Genomic DNA, 18,848 nt, shown 5'->3' with positions numbered 1-18,848 from the left:
TTGTGTTAATCTAACAGTAACCACCTACTTTTATAAAATTAGAAAGTAATTTGAATTATGCATCCAGCAAGCCTAACTAGAACAAAGCACATTCATGGACTAGTATGCTGTGACATTAGGTATCACACCGTTGTAAAGGAGCAGTTTTAATTCATTGATGAGTGGGGAAGAACTGATTAAAAAGGAAAAGTTCTGGTAGTTAGAAACGGCAATAAATTTTGCAGGAACTTATCATACATATGCCTAATAAGATAACTCGCCTTTATAGAAAAAACTGCAAATATATTTTATTCAAAGGTACATCACTTGTTTTGAATCTTGAATTAATTAATCTCTGTGAATTTTTACTCTTGTCTGATATGGTTTGAAATGCTTGTTCTGATGTATCAGCTGAAGATAATAATCTATTTGAATTTACGGGGAACATTATCACTGTGAGGTGTGGGAATTTTCATGTGTAACTTGAGAAACATGTAAATTCCTGTGCACTGGGATATGTGAGTGAAAACATTATTTCTTTTTTAAATAAATCACTGTAGTTTTAATTAGATGACTCAACTAAATTCAAGTATGTGACACACCTCATGATTTCTGCTATTTTCTTTTACCTTTCCAGTGAAACTAATCCATTCTTACTGTGTGTCTTTAGAAGACACAAAAATTTCTCATAATCAAAATCCTTTTACCTACCAATTCCTTCTCCTGGCTGTGTTTCAAATCAGTGATGTTTACATCACCCCTGCATCATCCCTTTTCCAGAAAGTGTTATGTATGGGAAGATTGACTTCAGGACTCTTTTGGTTTTTTGTTTGTGTTTTTTATTTTTACTGTGGTAATCCCTCTATGAAGGTTCCTGGATAAGTTATAACAGCTCAATCACATCTCTAAATTGTGCTAAACTGTGGTGGAAGCGAGGGGGACACTCTGCAGCCAAGAGTTATTGGAGAGCAGTGTGCTCTGATTAGGCCCTGTTTGTCCCTTGGCAAAGCCTGTGTGTTGGTGTTATGTATGTGTATGTCCTTTTTGTCAGCTGGTGCTAGGATTTCCATGCCAGAAATATTTCTGTTAGGTATCCAGGTCTTCCTGCTGTTGAAGTGGCACAGAGGGAGTAGATTTTGACAGGGCAATTTTCTGGACAACTATTAGAAATTTTTTGGAGGCTGTATTCTGGATGCGGCTTTATTCCAAAGTGAGTATTTTGCTGTAGTTTGATAATGGGGCATTTTTTTTGATTACTGGCCTGTTTGTAAATGATATGACACATCTAGAACAGTGGTTAAATTCATGTTACCTGAGCTGAGTTGCCTAATTCAGGAGTCGGGGTTCACCTGTTGCATCAAGTTGGTGGGGACGGAGGCAAGGAAGGGCTGTGCTCTTCAGTAGCATGGGTGCTCAGGGTCTTCTGGAAGTTTTATGCATAAACTCCCCAATTAGTGAAAGGAGCATGTTCTCTGGCAGTGCAGCTGACTTTTGCTGACCTTTTATGACAAATTATAATTGTGAACTTGTGACCTTTATTAAAATTTTAAAGTGTATGTCAAGGTATCATAAGCTGTTAAGTTGCTCATAATCATGTTAATCATAAGTTACTCACACTGAATTGGGTATGGTGGAGCAGGTGCTTCACGGAGTCTTTAAAATGGATATTGCATTGCTGTCCTCAACCATGAGAGACTGAGCTCAAGAGCTCCCCTGATCCTTTGTACCTATCTGCTGTCACTTCTACAGTGAGTGGACAGAGAAACAGTCATATTCAATCACTCATGTACTAAATTACATTCTCAGATTTTCTCCACTGACTGTACAGGAGGAGAGGGGCTAAAATGTGCATGTTAGAGCCTAAAAACTGGGGGACTTGGGCTCTCAAATTGCATTTTCTTTCCTAAGCATTGGACGTTTGGCTAAATTAAGCTAATGAAAACTTGGATTCTTGTTTTGAAACACCTGAAGTCTCAGTGGCAATCTTGCACACCTAATGTTAGTCTCTTACACCCATTTTGCTGTTTCTGAGTCCATGATGGTGGTCTGCCTTACATACCTGGTTATTCATGTCACTAAAATTGGTACTGAGAAGTCATGTACCCCTCTGTCTTTGAAGTGTCATAACAATATCTTTTGATAACCCCACTCTCTTCCTTTGGATAAAATGCTTTTACTGTGGGATTTTGTCAGATTTCATTGAAAATTCTAAGGGATTCAAACTAACTGCTGCATGCTACTTGTTTGTAATGCAGCATCTTAAAGCTGGTGTCACAAGTAAAAAGTGCTCAGTGACTAATCTCTCAAGTAAACCTGTTTTTTTTTTTTTAATTCTGAAAACTAGATAGTCATGTTCCTCTTACCAAATTATGGAAATAGCTGTTTGAAAAAGAACATACAGTAGAAGGAAGGCATCTGTTCAATTTCCTTTGTACTTCCCCACACTGGATAATGTTGAAAACTGAGATGTTATTTTCCCCCCTTGTTTGTCATCAGACAGGATAAAACACACATTACTTTTCATTTTATCGTTGTTTCTCTGTAATCAAAAGAGAAACAATGTTTAAATTAGAGAACTTCAATATTCCCATTGTGATTCACAAAGCTCTTCAAAGCTGGTATTTTGCTGACTAGCTGTTTTCAAGCAAGGAATCATTAGGCTTGCCCATGCACAAGCACTGGTTAGGAAACAAGGTCTCCTAGTATGCAACTCCTAGTGAAAATAATGATTGTCTTTCAGGGTTGGTTGGTTTTGAGTTTTTCTTTCATTTCAGTGACAATTTTGTACAGGTAATTATTAAAACGGCAATTATGAATCACTGTATATTTGTGTGTGCTGATATTCCTTTAGAATCACAGAACAATAGAGTGGTTTAGGTCAGAAGAGACCTTTAGAGATCATCTATTTCTAACGTCCTACCATAGGCAGGGGCATCTTTCACTAAAGTGAGCTGCTCAAAGTTTCATCCAACCTAAACCTGTACACATCCAATGATGGATCATCTGCAGCTTCTCTGTGCAACCTGTTCCAGTGTCTTGCCAACCTCATAATAAAATAATTCATCTTTATGCCCTACCTACACCTGACCTCTTTGGGTTTAAAATTTTTGCTCTTTGTTCTGTTCACTATAGAAAATCTGGTAGAATATCTGCTTCTTTCTAATTAGTTCCTTTGTATATTTAAAAGCTGCAGTAAAATCTCCCTGGAGACTTCTTGAGGTTGACCAACCCAACTCTCTCAGCCTGTCTTCATAGGAGAGGTGTTCCAGTTTAATACCTTTACTTTTGCTATTTAAGCAAGGCAAATGTTCTGGACCATCACCTCCCTTGTAATGAGCTACCAAACACCACCTACCCAACTGCCTTCCGCTATGACTCCATTGATCGTATGCCCAACCATTAAACCTCTTTTGATTGAATCCCCAGCACTACAGGTCACTCAGAAGACCACATTTTTACAAGGGCTGTGAAGCACAAGATGTTACTGAGTACTTTTTTGTCTGTATTTCATCTTTTACACTAAAAATGGATCAAAATCATTTTTCTCCAGCAGTCCTCTACTTCATCGGTCGAAGGTCTCTGCAATCCTGGGCTTCAGTCTGATTGAAAAGTGTGATGAATTTTCTCAAGATAGGATAAAGAAGGAAGGAAGGTTGGAAGTTCAATGGGAAAACTCAGCTTACTTTTAGTCTTTTTTTTTTTCACAAAGTTGTCACATGAAGAAAACAAAAATATTAGGAAAAAACTCCACAGTCATATCTACATTGTCACATTTACTTTACAAGAATGAAGTGCACAACCTGCTGTGAAATTTCTAACTGCCTTATAAGTATAAGTTACTTTGAAGAAGACCACAAATTCAACTTTTTTTTTTTTTTTTTTTTTTTTTTTTTTTTTTTTTTTTTAGTGTAAAACCATGCCATTTGTACCTAAAGCCTACCTGACATTCCACCTTTTGCCTGACAGTGATCAGTACTGGATGCTTAGGAATGAAGATAAGTTATACACAAATTTAAGAAACAATGGAAGAACAGTGATCGCTCTTGGGGATTGCAGGTTTTTCCTCTGTCCATTTTAACTTTATCTTATTTCCATTTGCTGTCTCCTTGAAAGGTTAAAGCCCATTTATATTTATAGTCATTATTAAGATATCATTAAGCACTTATTTTAAGATTTATACCTATTAAGTTATTCTTACATTTTATTTTGCTGTATCCTTTTGGAAGTGGGCTGACTAGACTGGTATTTAACACTCAAAGAGTGAGTGTACACTGTGTTTATAAAACATTGTAGTTACAACCACTACCACAGTTTTTGCGTGTTCCTAATATTCCTAACATCCTACCTAAGCACAGCTGAATGTCAAGGTGATTCTGTTAGAAAAGTGTACACAGTGACTCTTGGGGTCCTCTCTAAATGTTAGTGGGAAATAAGACTTTCTATAGATATGTCTCTGCTACAGCTACTCCTAACTGTAGCTTTTGTTAATTTGGGTGGTGATTTGACCAACTGTTGTTTAAGTATCAGATTTGAGGATCATTGTAAGCTGAAGAAGAATTCTGAGTAAATACTGCTATGTGCTTGTCCACATATTACTGTCTTTTTCCTCTACATTCTCTCATATTTTACCAGGGGCATCCATTGTTAGGCATCTGGGAGTAGGGTGGGGCCTGGGGTGGATTGATTCGAGGTCCAGAGTTTCAGACTTGTGTGCTCAAAATGTCACACAAGCAGGGGTCATTTAGGGAAATCTACTTGTTACTGCAAAGAATCCTTTCATGAAGTATTAAGTGGATTTCCAATATTCATTGTTACTATTGTGGACAGATTGTGGACAGACAGAAAATTTCCTTTTCTTTTATTTTGGATACAGTTTCATTATTCTCTGCTCTTGTAGAGGGATCTTCATTCACCTCACTGACTCAATTACACAGTGATACTTTCTTTTCTGCTTAACTAAATTATTATTCAAGGTGGATGGCTTCTAAATGTATTCCAATTTATGTTGGGAAAGAAATTATTTACATCCAGGCTAACAAGAAACTTGGACATTGTTAGACTAAGCACAGCAATGCAAGGATACAGAACTATAAATTCACCAAGCCAGACCAGGCAGCCCACATGCAGATACAGAGAATAAAGGAAGTTAGATGCCTGTGGCTGAGCCACAATAGCCATCACACTGATGGCTCACACTGTCAAGAAGCAATGCTGAACTAAGGAGAGTGTTTGAAAGCCTACCTGCCTCTTAGCCCAGAACAGCCAGATTAATCTATACACTGAGCTCAGAAAGTCTTTTTTTGTGTGTGGTATATATCTAGGCAGAGCAGTTTATGTCTTTGACTAGGCTACCTCATAGTGTAGTGTTATAGGGAATGAATTTTGAAAAAGAATGTCAACATTTCCTTACATCACCAAAAAGATAACTTTACACGACAAGGAAGAAAAGTTAAGAATATATGTACCCATAACCTGATAACAGTTTGTGTAGACAGATCTGACATAATATTCACCAGATTGCTGTCAAGTTTGGGTACTGAGAGATTATTTCTAGGCTCTGTATTTCTGTAGAGCATGTAGGACTGGATAGCCATGCTTCAGAGGAATTCTTTTGCAGGGGCATAATATAAGCATTCTTTGTGAGCAGTAAAGGCAAATACTGGTCATAGGTCAAAGACTTAGAAATCAAGGTGATAACCTTCAAAAGGAGCTGCTTCTGCAGCAAATGAACCAGCACTTTATGCTCTATCTAATTAATAGGCTTGTAATGTTCTTTCAGCCCTGATGTTATAGGGAGAGATGGCCATTAGCCATACAAACCAGCAATGAGGTGATCAGGGTGACAAGGCAGGTCACCCCCTTGCACTGTGATGGGAAATGCATTTTCTTTCAGCCCTCTTGTCAAGCACCAGAAATTCCCCAGTGGATCCAGTCCATGGCCAATTTATCTCATTAATGGGAGATCCCATGACTTTTTGTACCTCATTATAGATGCCACACTTTCCTTAGTGTGATGTGCTGGATTTTGCTGGGGTAGAGTCAATTTCCTTCACAGTGGCTGGTGAGGGTGTGGCTGTGTTTTGGGTTTGTGCTGGAAACAGGGCTGATCACACAGAGATGTTTTTTATTATTGTTGAGCAGGGGTTACACAGAGCCAAGGCCTTTTCTTCTTATAATAGCAACCCACCAATGAGTGGGTCTGTGGGGTTTGGTTACTGCTTGGGTTTAAACCACGACCCAGAGGTAGAGTAGTTAGCTAGTTGTAATATTATGCATGTTTTTATTATCATTCTTTGCCCTTCCTCATCCCTGTGGCAAAGTCCCCATTGGACTATTATCAGTAAGATGGGAGCAGACTCAGCTCCATTAGATTTATAGAAAGAGAAAGCTGTGATCATTCCAAGTTCCACCAGCATTTTGAGATACAAGTTCAATATGATATTCACTATTTTGTATGTACAAGGTAATTTCACTCTACACTTGTTACAGTGTGTTAACCTTGCTGCAATATTTCTGATGCTCAGGAGAAGGAGAATATGCAACTCACTGCTGTAAGTGAGATTATCATCGACATGTAAAGCCTTGAAATACAGCTCCAAAATAGTGTAAAGTCCCAAGTAGGAAGGTCAGCTTAATTTTAATCTTTATTTTGCATCTCTTGATAATGTTAACATTTTCTAAATATTGCTCTTGCTGAAGCAGTATAGCATTTAAAAATATATATATATTTAATGGAAAAAATTCCTCTGGTTTAAACTTGGACTAACCCTTACCAATACATATGCACACACATATCTATGCTAAGAAAATTTGGCTGGTTTTAATAATTTAATTCTTTCAAGATCATCTTCACTGAACTTTTAGGTTCCTAAAGGGGTGTATTCATAGTTTATTTTTTGCCTTATGTCTTTCCTCACTAAGTTTAGTAAGAAATGGCCTCCCTTCCTTACCAAGAGCATCAGTCGGCAACTGATGAAAATGAATGAGACAAATTCTCTTTCCTGTTGTGTCCCTTTGAAACACTGCAGAGTTTAAATTCTTCTGTCCCCTTGTTTATTTTCTCTCTCACAGTGTTGCTGCTCCCCTCTTGTTTTTGCTTTCAGTCTCTTTCTTTGGTTCCCCTGCTTCTCTTTTCTACTGGGTTGCAAAAGTGACGATTTTGTATTTGGGGAATTTTTTTTACTACATAGAATGTTCTAAAACATAACAATTCAGCATGCTGGCCAAACACCAATATTTATTTTTTGTCAGTCAGCTGGATCCAAAGTCCGTTGTAATCAATGGAAATAACACGGTTTGATCAATAGGATTAACTCCAGTATGAGTAGAAGCAGGGAACATAACTAAAAAGCATGGCCATCCTGTAAAAAGTGGTGATGACATTCAAAGTCAGTGTCTCTCTTTACTGGGGAGTGGTGGAGGTAAATTGCAAAAGCAGGCCTGCTTATTTGTCTTCTCTGAAGGGTGACGCTTGAGATGACTTAAATGTTTAAGGGAAGCCCAAGGGAACCCTTTTGTGTATAAAATCAAAGTTTGAGGGGCAAAAGCCAATGGAGCTTCAAACAATTCAAAGAACAGACACTGAAGAAGTTATTTGTATCTTTTGCTCTCTGCTTTTAGCTCAAAAGGTAGTGTGAATACTCCTGTCTACCTGAAAATTTCTAGCAAAAGAAAGGATAAGCAAATTTAATCAGAAAAAAATTGGTGGAGTTTTACTGAGAGATTTTAGCACAAGATTATGTATGATTTAAGAACATAGGATAGTGAAGAAATCATTTGGCACCTTTAAGTTACATTGCTGCTTTGTTCTCTAATAAAGGTCTATAACTCATTCCGGAACCTGATTTTTTAAACAGAATGAACATTAAAAATTACTATCTACAAAAATAACTGATACATAGAGATACCTATATATTATTCCTTGCAGTTCTGGGTAAGCAGGCAAAATTGTTTGAAATTAATATCTAAACTGATCCAGAAGTATTACTGATAACTAAGGCTGAAATCTAAACTGAGAGGTTAGGTCTTAGAATATTACTTTAGTTTTTGACCTATTTATGTCTCTCTTCATCATCTCCCCTCTTCACTCTGAAAAAAGCAATGTATGTGTGCAATGATTTATGTGTGGCTATAAACAATGACTTCTGTTGTCAGTGTTGAATCTGTTGCTAATTTGCTTGTGTGCTTCTGGACAACAAGGCCTTTCACCTCTCTCATACATTTTATTTGGGTGTGTGTCTGTTCTACATCATATCATTTGCCTAGTCTGGGAAAAAGTGTGAAGAAGAGAAGGTAGATGTAAGGCTGATGTAAGCATTTTAGAGAAATCATCGTTCAAACAAGCGGATCAAGAAAAGCTAACAGCATCTAATTATCCCATTCATATGTTCCATTGATTTGGGTGTTTGAAAGGCATTTAGCTCGCTGAGTTGGATTTGGATTTGCTATGACAGGAATAGCATTGCCTTTTATTTTGATACTGGCAGACTTCAGCCAAATGGCATAATGTTATATCCATGCTTTGTCCAAATTTCTGACCCTTTAGTTTGGGCACTGAAGGTCATTGTTATTATTATATTGTCTTGGTGCTAGAACTGGAGGTTTTCTTTACCTTATAACTATCACTTCAGTGTTGTCATTCTCAGATATTCACCATGCTTTTCTTAGATAACACATGCTCAGCAGACGGTGAAAAAGATGAAGGTCTGATTCGATCCAGTGACATAAGTGAGGAAGAGACAAAACCCAAGTGCCACTCTCACCAGCTATTAAAAATCTGGAGATGGAGAGCAAAGCATAGTGTGGTAAGTATTAAACTGGATGGCAAAATATTGGTTCTTTTTACTGTGGGTGTTTTGGCAACATGTCCTCTGAAACAAATTCTCAGCAAGATCTTCTTTTTAGGAGTAGTTCCCTTTAACTGGACTTTTACTTCCATGCTGTCTTGTTAATACTGTCCTAAGATTCTTGTTTCTTCTTTAGCTGTATGGATAAATATTTAATATGTGGATGAATTTGGAACAATAACTTCTGCCAAAAGCATAAGGTGTCAATATTTGCCAGGTTTCAGTTTTTAACAGTATCATCCCAACAACAGGCTGTGGTCTTTTCCAGTACATTCTTTGATGGACAACAGTATATAAGGGAAAAAAAAAAAAAATCTGGATGCTCTTTAATTAGAGTGACTGATGTTTTCACTGAGGTTTGCAGACAGCACTGACACATCAGTGTGTTTTCTGAGAAAATAGCTCAGTGACAATTGACATAAAAAACATCTGCAATACTGAGAAGTAATATATTTATCTACTTCTGATATTTCTAGGAGCCCTACAGCTCGATCTCAAGGTCATAAAGTCCAAGCTCTATTGTGGCAAATACAGAACTGACTCCCAGAGTTTAGAGCTCTGCAAAAACCCAAGGTACTGTCCTGTTTGAGCAAATTTAGATGACATGGCTTCTGCTGTTGATAGCAGCCTTCAGGTCTGTATCAGGCCTGTCACACAGAGCTTGCTTCAGTCCTTTCCTCTCCCTTCCCCAAGAGTAATCCCTGGCTCCTGAAAGCTTGGACTGCTCCATGGTTCATCCCTGCAAGCTACAGCCATTTGTCTCATTGGGATCTGCTACGTTCCCAGTGCCACTACAGAGTCTGCACAAATACCATCTTCTGCAATTTACCTTCCAGCTTTTCCTCTCTTCTGCTGCACACTCACAAGTTGGGATCACAAAGTGATTATTTTCCCTGCTTTCAGTCCACACATACCTATTCCTGTAAATCTGGGCTACAACGCTGTGCCTTCCAACAGAGGCTTCATCTCCATGTGGACACACTTTCTCTTTCCCAGCACCTGGGGCTTGTTCCTGCAGACCAGCTGGATTTTGGGGGAAATTGGGAAGCCCATACTTGCAGGACAGGAACCACCATGTGAATAGTTTTACCCTGGCTTTGTTCCTGTGGTTTGGAATAAACTGAACAAAACCCTGTAGCTACAGATCCTGTTTTTGATGCTTCTCATCAACCAAGCTGGAGTGATCAGCAGTGTCTGTAATGTTTATGGCTAAAATTAAGCAGCATTTGGGGGTAAATGATTGCTAACAAAGAAAAGGTTAAGGAAAATAATTTTTCCTGCATCTGTTAAAATGTTCAGTCTTAAAAATTCATTTATGTTTGTTTTTTTTTTTTTTTTTCTCTCTAAGAACTGGAGAATTTTGTGTCATCATTCTCAGATGAAATGTTTTGATGTTTAGTTTTGAAACAACAAAGGCACGTATCTTCTGATTCATGTTTTTAATTGGCATAAATGATTTCTTTGTGAAAGAACACTGAGATCTTGACTATATTATTTTCTCTGAGGATAAGTCTTCATTCATTGCTAAGTCTGTTAGGAATCTCCTTGAGTTGCACGTGTCTGCTGTGATACAACACTGAAGCCTCTGTTATTCTGATCTACCATATGCTTATTTATTCTGAAAAAGATCTGTTGCTAACTTAATATTCAGAGACATCCTTTGTCTTCATGCTAATTCACTTTTTGGCTATTTAACTGGCCCACTGAGACTCAGTTGCAATAGATTTTACATAGACTGGAAACAAGACTGAGACCCACGTTTCCTTTTGCATAGACCACTCCAAGGGAAGTGGAGGTTTGAGGGTGAATACAGTTAGGGAGGCCTGAAAGTTTTTCTCACCTCTAAGTAATTTTAATACAATAAAAATGAAACTTTGGCCCCAGAACACTAGCTGCACATGGAAGTGTGAATAAATAAATTAGAAATATTAATATCCCATTGACAGTAGTTACTATGTTCATCGTTTTGTCAGATACACATCACACTCTATCTCATGGTGATCTCACATTGCACTCAAGGAATCTTTCTATTAAGTGTTTGTTCTGTCAGTTCTGTCAGAGAAGTATTAAACTCTTTATAATTAATAGATTATCTCCTTTGGGCCAACAAAGCTACAGAGTTAGGGCTAGGGCTAATAATATTTGCAGAAGTAACCTTCAGACATGGGGCTGCGCTGCTTTTTGTCTTGCCAGAGTGCTGAAACATCTTTTGTTTGGAAGAGATAAGTTTTATATCCTCCATATATTCCACAGATAGAGAAGGCAAGCCAAGAACCTGTTTATCTTGCCTGAAATTTGATTTTAGTAGAATTATTTATTTTAATATAAAATTGATCCTAAAGGGGAGATCATTTCTCAGGAAGCCAGAAATGGGGTATTGCTTTACCTCTTTAAACAACTGGTACTTACCACCTTCTAAGCAACACTTATTCCCAGACCACTCCCAATAAATCTAACAATGTGCAGTAGCTAGCAGTCTGTTTCCCCCATAAGTGCTGCATGTGATCATGTACTGAAAGGTCTTGTTAAAAAGTATGCACACAGGGGACTAGAATTAAAGCTTCTGTGGGAGCTGTAAATTTAAACATCTTTCCTTTGCAATATTTAGGAAGCCAAGGTACACTTCTTTCACATAGATATGTCATAAAAAGTGATAAGTATGAGCCATATTGAAGATAGATTTAAATGAACTTTAATATAGCAACTTCATATTTTTCAACATATGCAAAAGCTGAACTTATTTGCCACAAGGCTAAATGATTGTGCCACTTAATTTCATTTTAAATTTTAGATCTAAGAACTAATTTTAAAATAATGCAGACTGAGTTTGGGGTGTGATGTCACGAAGTAAGAATCACACCAAAATCACGTGTGAACAAAGGTGACACTAAGGTGTCTTTGGATCACTCTACTCAGATGGTTGTCTGGGTGCTGACTCTGCTCCTTTAATTCCCAAGAGAAGTCTCCGTGCTGAAGAAGGATGCAGCTGAGGATGAAGTAAAACAGTCCAAGAAAGATTTAGTCCTAAATTATATATAGTATAGCTACTGGGAAGTAGTAAAGACACAAATAACCAGCTAATCTATTTAAAACTCTTCCAGCTCCAGGACAGTCTTTTAAAGCACACTCTTAAAAATGGATGCTCTATAAGCAGCAATGAGTAACCAGCTCCCAGTGCTACTCCAACAGAACTGAGCAAGCACTCTGTCAATCTCCTCAGGTCTTAAATGTTCCAGTGCAGTTGTGTTTAAATTCAGAAATTTTAGATGCTTCTGGGAGAAACTGTCATTAACAAAATGTAGACTACATTAAGCATGGCAGGGAGCAGTTGATCTCTTTATATAGACTCGATTATATTCTTGTTAGGCACTTCTTCATACTGAAGCTTTTTCATGCAGAAATGCCTGCTATCACAACAGAATGTTTAAACTGATATGCCTCTGAATGTTGAAAGAGGAAAAAGCAACTCAATAGTGTGTGTAGGCTTTGAAGTTTTGTAAGGACTCCTGTGAGTTTATAACTACCTGTCTAGATATATTTATACAGAAGTAGCACAAAATTGTAGTCTTATGTGCATTATTGATTTAAAACCCAAGACATTCCAAAGTCACCTAGTCACTAGTGCAATCCTGTGTGCTGGGAGAAAAAGGGTGTGAATGATTGGCCAAAATCTAGGAGGACACATGACCAATTCATAAAAATATTTTCTGACTGAATTTTTCTTTCCCTGTGTGGAGGGACACTTTATGTGGCTGGCATTGGTTCTTTGGTTGGTTGCAGATATGTGTGGGTTTTTAGGGGGCAGGGATAGTTTTTGTTTTGTTTTGTTTTCGGGTTTGTTGTTGTTCTTTGGTTGTGAGGGTTTGGGATTTTTGGAAAAAGTGAGGCCATGTTGTGAAAATGTGAGCTGTTGTGTGAGATGTAGGCCTGTGCTATTGTCTTTAATCTGAAAGGCAGAGGTGCTCTGATAGTACGGTTGTTTTCAGCTGAATTTTACTAGTTCATACAAAATTAGAGCTAGTGGAGAAGATGCACTGTGGTTGGTCCTAGTTCATGATACACAGGAGTTCTGCAAGGCAGCTCTGACCTCCCTCTTGGTGCAGTTGCAGTTGAGATGTTGAGACTGAGCATCAGAGCCACCTACTACATCAACCAGGAAAGGTTTGAATAGGAGACAACATCTCCTTCACTCAAATTAGAAGGTTATAAATAGAAAGTATTTTTTACATATCTCATCCCTCTTCATTTCCATCAATTCTCTCTCTTGCTCATATACACTTTCTTGTCCATTTTCAGAGTTTTCCCTGCTCTCAAATTCTTTGAACTCAAGCAAATTGCCTTTGATTCCAACATGGAAAATGAAATATGGAGTTTCTTAAAACTTTCAACTGCAGCTTTTGTGTTCATCTGGTGTTATTCTGTCTAGATCTGTTGTTGTGCTCAACTGCATTATTTTCTCTAGGAATTATATCATGGTCATGTCTCTAGAGCCATTTTGAATAGATTTCAAATGGTCTTCAAAGGGCTTGTTTGCTAATACACGGAGCCACCTGCAGCTGTGAATGGTCTCCTCCCATTATGACCAGAGAACAGAATTAACTTCTCTGATATTACTCTTTGCTAGTGGCAGGCTCCCTTTGAACGTGTCTAGGACAAGCATTTCTCCTTTCTGTTAATAGCACACCTGGTCACCTATTACAAACAACGTTCAGCCAATCTTTCATTAAGTCTTTAGACATCCATCCTGGTTTTGACACCTAGCAATTGTTCCAGTAGGCAGCTGTTCCTTCGGCATTGTTTTACGCTTCGGAATCACATATGGTGGCAATTTCATGCCATCTGCTAGCACTGCCAACAGGACTATAACATGCATTTTTTCATTCCCCAAAGTTTTTTTATGATGACAAATTCTGTGCCTATTTCTTCAGTGGTGTAACTGGGTGGTGTGTCAAAACAAACTGGAGTCTCACTGGCATTCCCCATTTGGCTCAGCAAGTATTTGACATCTCTATACAATCCATTCACATACTGCAGAAATGCATTGATTTTTCCAGGGAAGTTGGAAAATAGGTGTGGGTATAACAAAGCTCCTCACTGTAGGCAGAATCCATTGTGCCACATAATTTGTACGCATTGACTATTACTTGCCTTGAATTCCCTCTATGGAGTGTTTTGTGCTTCTGCTATTTCTTGATCTTTCAGTTTAATGATTTCCTATTTAAAAGGGGTGTCTGTCTTTTCTTGGAGCGTGCAACAATTCTACAACTTGTTCTTCTACTTTGTGAGTGTTCTTTTTTGGGTGCACTTACACACATATATACATATACATATATATATATATATATATATATATGTATGTCCTCCCAGAACCACTTTTTTTTTTTAATAAGAGGTACCACCAAACTTAAAATATGCATTGTATACCTATTGATCCCTCCCCTGTTGCACTCATTTTTCTCAACTCCATATGAGCTGCTATTTCACACATAACTTAAAAGATTTGGGGAGACTCATAAAGCTGTGAAATATCACTGTGGAGCTTTCTGAGTTACAGTGCAACATACAGCTTCACAAGTCACTGAGAAAAAGAGCTAGCATGCTAACATCATGTTTTATTTAAACTTAGAGTTGCTTTGGGCATGTTCGCACTCCTTCTTCACTAGGAGACCCCCACAGTGCACACTCACTTTGTCTTCATTAATCCTAAGGAAGAGGAACTAATTTTTTTCAGCTGAACTACTTGCGGGGAAAAAAACTTTTCCTTTTTTGCTGAGATCTGCTACACCACTTAAACACGCATGAATCTATGGTGCAAGATGGGATCTACCCAAGAGTGCCAAGGAAACTTCTAGAACAGTTCACCGAGCTGCTTTCAATCATTTACCAGCAGCTCTGCTCATTTTGGAGGGGGTCCCAGTTGACTGGAGGTTGGCAAGTGTAATGCACATCCAAAAGAATGGGTGGATGGGGAATCTGAAGAACTACAAGGCCCTTAGCTTTACCTTGGTGCCAGGGAAGGTCATGGAACAGACTGTCTCGAATGCCATCACATCTTGAGCATACAGGATAATCAGGATGAGGCCCCACCAGCTTGGATCTGTGACCAGCACTGGTGAGGCTGCACCTCAAACTATGTGTTCAGTTTTGGGTTCCTCACTGCAGGAAAGACATTGAGGTGCTGGAGTGTGTCCAGAGAAGAGCAATGGAGCTGGGCAAGGATTTGGAGCACAAGTTTTATGAGTCCGAGGGAGCTGGGAGGGTTTAGCCTGGAGAAAAAGAGGCTTAGGGGAGACCTTATCACTCTCGACAACTCCCTGAAAGGAGGGTGCAGGCATGTGGGGGTTGGTCTCTTCTCCCAGGTAATCAGCAATAGGATGAGAGGAAACAGCCTCAAGTTGTGCTTAAGAAAGGTTTAGATTGAATATTAAAAAAAAATTTCTTCACCAAAAGGATTGTGAAGCACTGGAACAGGCAGCCCAGGGCAGTGGTGGCATCACCAACCATGGATGTATTTAAAAGACAGTAGATGTGGAACTGAGGGACATGGTTTAGTGGTAGACTTGGCAGTGCTGGGTTATTGGTTGGACTTAATGGTCTTAAAAGTCTTTCCCAACCTAAACGATTCTGTGATTACAGTTGACACTGAACCATGCCATAAATCAAATCCCTCCTGATGGGAGAGAATTTTCTAAAATTCCTTGTAAGGAGTTTCAAAGATAAACTGAGACTTTTCCTTGAGTTTCAGTGCTGCTGGATAGTTGTTTATTAAGTCTTATCAGAGGAACAGAGCCACCAGAGTGACCCAGGTACAGCATAGAGCACAGAAAGCAGGAGTGAAGTCTCTAATTATCAAGATTTACACAGTCTTTTAAAGATAATTTAACCAATAGTTACTAAAAACATATATTATTTTCACTTTCCTACCAATTATTCAGTAACACGGGCAGGAACTGCAGAACTCTCCATCCAATCATCCCAAACCAGCCCCACTGCAGAACATGGAGCAGTAGAAGAAGGAGAAGAGGGCCCAGAGAACAACAGCAATCTTCCATTTTGACATTCTCCACTATCATCCACTCACCACAAAGAGAAGCCCAAAACCTCCAAGCGTTTGCCCTGTGACAATCCCACCCAGCAGTCCCCCACCCAATTCACACCACTGCACTCTCCAGCTCCTGCCTGATCGCCGGCAATCTCCTCCAAGGTTGGAGGCTAAACCAGTGTTGTTCAGGGGGGTAAGAACCCCCCAAAACAAGCAGAGAAATACTCTCAGCACTCTGGGCCCCTACAATAGTGATGTGGGGATCAGTCATCTGGGTAACAAGTGAGAGGATGAGAGGAAATGGTCTCAGGTTGCACCAGGGAAGGCTTAGATTGGATATTAGGAAAAATTTCCTTATTGAAACGGTGGTCAGGCATTGGAAAAAGCTGCCTATGGAAGAGGTGGAATCACCACCCCTGGAATAGTTCAACAGGTGTGCGGATGTGGCACTTGGTTCACTGGTGAACACGGTGGTTCTGGGCTAATTGAAGGTCTCGATAAACTTAGAGGTCTTTTGCAACCTTCCCCATTTTTTGTTTTTCCTTCTCCCTTTCTAAAAGGAATAGAACTGTGGATAAGAGATCTGGAAATATAAGAAAGAAGTGAGAAGATAATAGAATCATGATTCAAAGGAAATTTTAAGGAGTTATTAACTATCGAAATGTTAGGGTATCTGTGCCCTTTTCCTCCACTCAAACCTTTGGTTCTTTTCCTTTTTCTGAGTAAATTAATTCAAATGCAAGCCAGGGTTTTGTGTCTGTAAATATATGCCAGAGTGTTTATTGTTTTGTTGCCAGTAGGTTTGCCCACTGAGGCCTCCCAGCCCCTGTATTTATATACTTTTCACACTGTAAAGGGATCATAGCTCCTAGGGAGACACGGTGCCAACATTTCTGCGGTGCAGAAAATAGAGAAATAGTGGTAGGCCAGGGCTGATATATTGTTAAAATTCCTAACTTCATTATGTGGGAGTCTACTAAATCTTTATTTTGCAATCTGAATTCAGAAAGAGGAAAAGCGATGCTGAATTATTTTCTTTCTCACTGGGAGCAGTCTCACGCTTGCTGCCTGTGCTTTGTAAAGGCTGCATACATAGTTAAGCACCTTTTGCGTTTACAGATGTCTTTACATTTACAAATGCCTTTATCTTCAGAAGCATATTTGACACACTAGGCTGGCTTACAGTTTGAAAAGCCAGTGAATCATTCCGTGAATAGCTAAATACAGAACATTTGAAACAATCAATGACAACTTGCCAGAGCCTGGGCAGAATGCTCCCTATTGTAAAAAAGAGCTGTAGAGCAGTCTGTGAAAATCAAGTGGTCATCTGATAGGAGAAGAATGCAACCAATCTCCAAGGAGCTAAGCAGATATTAGCACCACCAGTTGCCTGTAGCCGTAGTGTAAGTTATCTCCCTCCATTTGACTGAGCTTTCATGTTCTGCTCAGGAATGAAAGGATTGCTACTTTTGCTAGTCTTCATATCTTAAGTATTTTCATATTTAGCAAAATGTGGTTTGGGGGTTTTTTTTGCCTTTTTTATTTTTTTTTTCAAGGTATTATTTCTATTTATACAAATGTACTTTTTTCCTGTATTTGTGAAATACTAATAAAAGCTACAAGTACAGGTAGTTCCTGAATCATATGACATTATGCAGGATTGAAGGTGAAATCCTATTATATGAACATTTGCACATTTATCTTTTTGCTATTGAACTCTTAATAGCCAGCCCATAGCTGCTAGAAGAAGACAAAATTAGAAGCTACTGACTTGACTTCCCCTTTCTTTATTCTCTACATCCAATTACAAAAGGGTGACATGTCTGTGTGTGTGACATGTAAAGAGAGATGTGTGTGGGGATGGGGTGTAAATATTTTAGCACTGCTAGAAATCCTAATTTATTTGATTATCTGTGAATTGCACTATTACATTGGTTCCCATTCAGTTGTTCTCATCTCAAAATCTCAAGTTTCTGGCATTCCAGCTATATCTACATTATTTGTGTGGGAAAAAAGTATTTTCCCAGATCTATTGAATATAGATTTTGACTTTCAACCTTACTGAAATGCAGTATAAACTATTGCTTTGACAGCAATACATTTTAGATGAATACCATAAAGAATTAAACCTAAAAAAGTTTTCAGATTATCAGTATTATCATTGCTCACCACTGAAATGGAACTGCTTCTTCAGTAAAACAAAGGAAATCAGGAGTAATCCAAGTTTCCTCCATAAATAGTATAGATATCCAAAAAGAAGTAAGTGGGATGAACTCTCTTACACTTTTGAACTTAGAAGCAGAGTAATAGAATTTTGCACACAAGAAGAATGGTATTTGTTATTACCACATCTTTTCCTCTTTATTTTCATTGTGCACATAATTGTATACTTGGTGTATTTAATAAGTCTTACAATGCAATACCAGAGAGTGCTCAGAGATTCAAAACACAATGCAATGAAATTAGATGCCACTGCTAAGGGACTCCTCTATATTTTATTTCTTTGTGGTTTGTGTGAGCATATTTTTGTGAACACATAGGAAATGATGACAAATCATAAAAAAAGATACATACTGTGCCAATGGTGATGATATTTCTCTGTTATCAGGGTGTCTAAAAGTTAGTAGTTATTTATTCTGCATTTTGCTCTACCACATCGTTTGAATTACAGACATTTGGGGGATATTTTCCTTCTGTGGAAATTGGTCTAAGTCATTGTAGGAGAGGGGGAAGAATTAAATGGTTATAATTTTTTTTTCTGTTCTAGTGCATTTCCACCAGAGGTCTTGGAAATTCTTTCATGGGACCTGTCTAAATTGGCAGTAAATGATGTGCTTTTCTACCAGGTGGATGTTGAATTGATTCAAAGGTGATCAGGTGGCTGCATCATCTTTATTTTCCACATCAAAGGTAGGCATATTGCAAGCAATTAATCATGTGCTTGTTTATTGTTTTGGAGTAAATGCATTTTACACACCTTT

General features: G+C 38.4%; 1 long non-coding RNA gene across 1 annotated transcript in view; it reads left to right on the top strand.

Annotated features, from left to right (window-relative positions):
- Window positions 1–18,848, top strand: part of LOC138114891 (uncharacterized) — a 70,745-nt gene that overhangs the window by 36,980 nt on the left and 14,917 nt on the right. The window contains exons 2-3 of the long non-coding RNA XR_011152868.1: window positions 8,647–8,783; window positions 18,635–18,777. This is a non-coding gene — a long non-coding RNA (uncharacterized lncRNA). The remainder of the gene's footprint in view (window positions 1–8,646; window positions 8,784–18,634; window positions 18,778–18,848) is intronic.

This window comes from Aphelocoma coerulescens, chromosome 1, assembly GCF_041296385.1.
Source record: "Aphelocoma coerulescens isolate FSJ_1873_10779 chromosome 1, UR_Acoe_1.0, whole genome shotgun sequence".
Classification (NCBI taxonomy): Eukaryota; Metazoa; Chordata; class Aves; order Passeriformes; family Corvidae; genus Aphelocoma; species Aphelocoma coerulescens.
The sequence above is the reverse complement of the archived record's forward strand: the minus strand, read 5'-3'. Positions and strand labels throughout refer to the sequence as shown.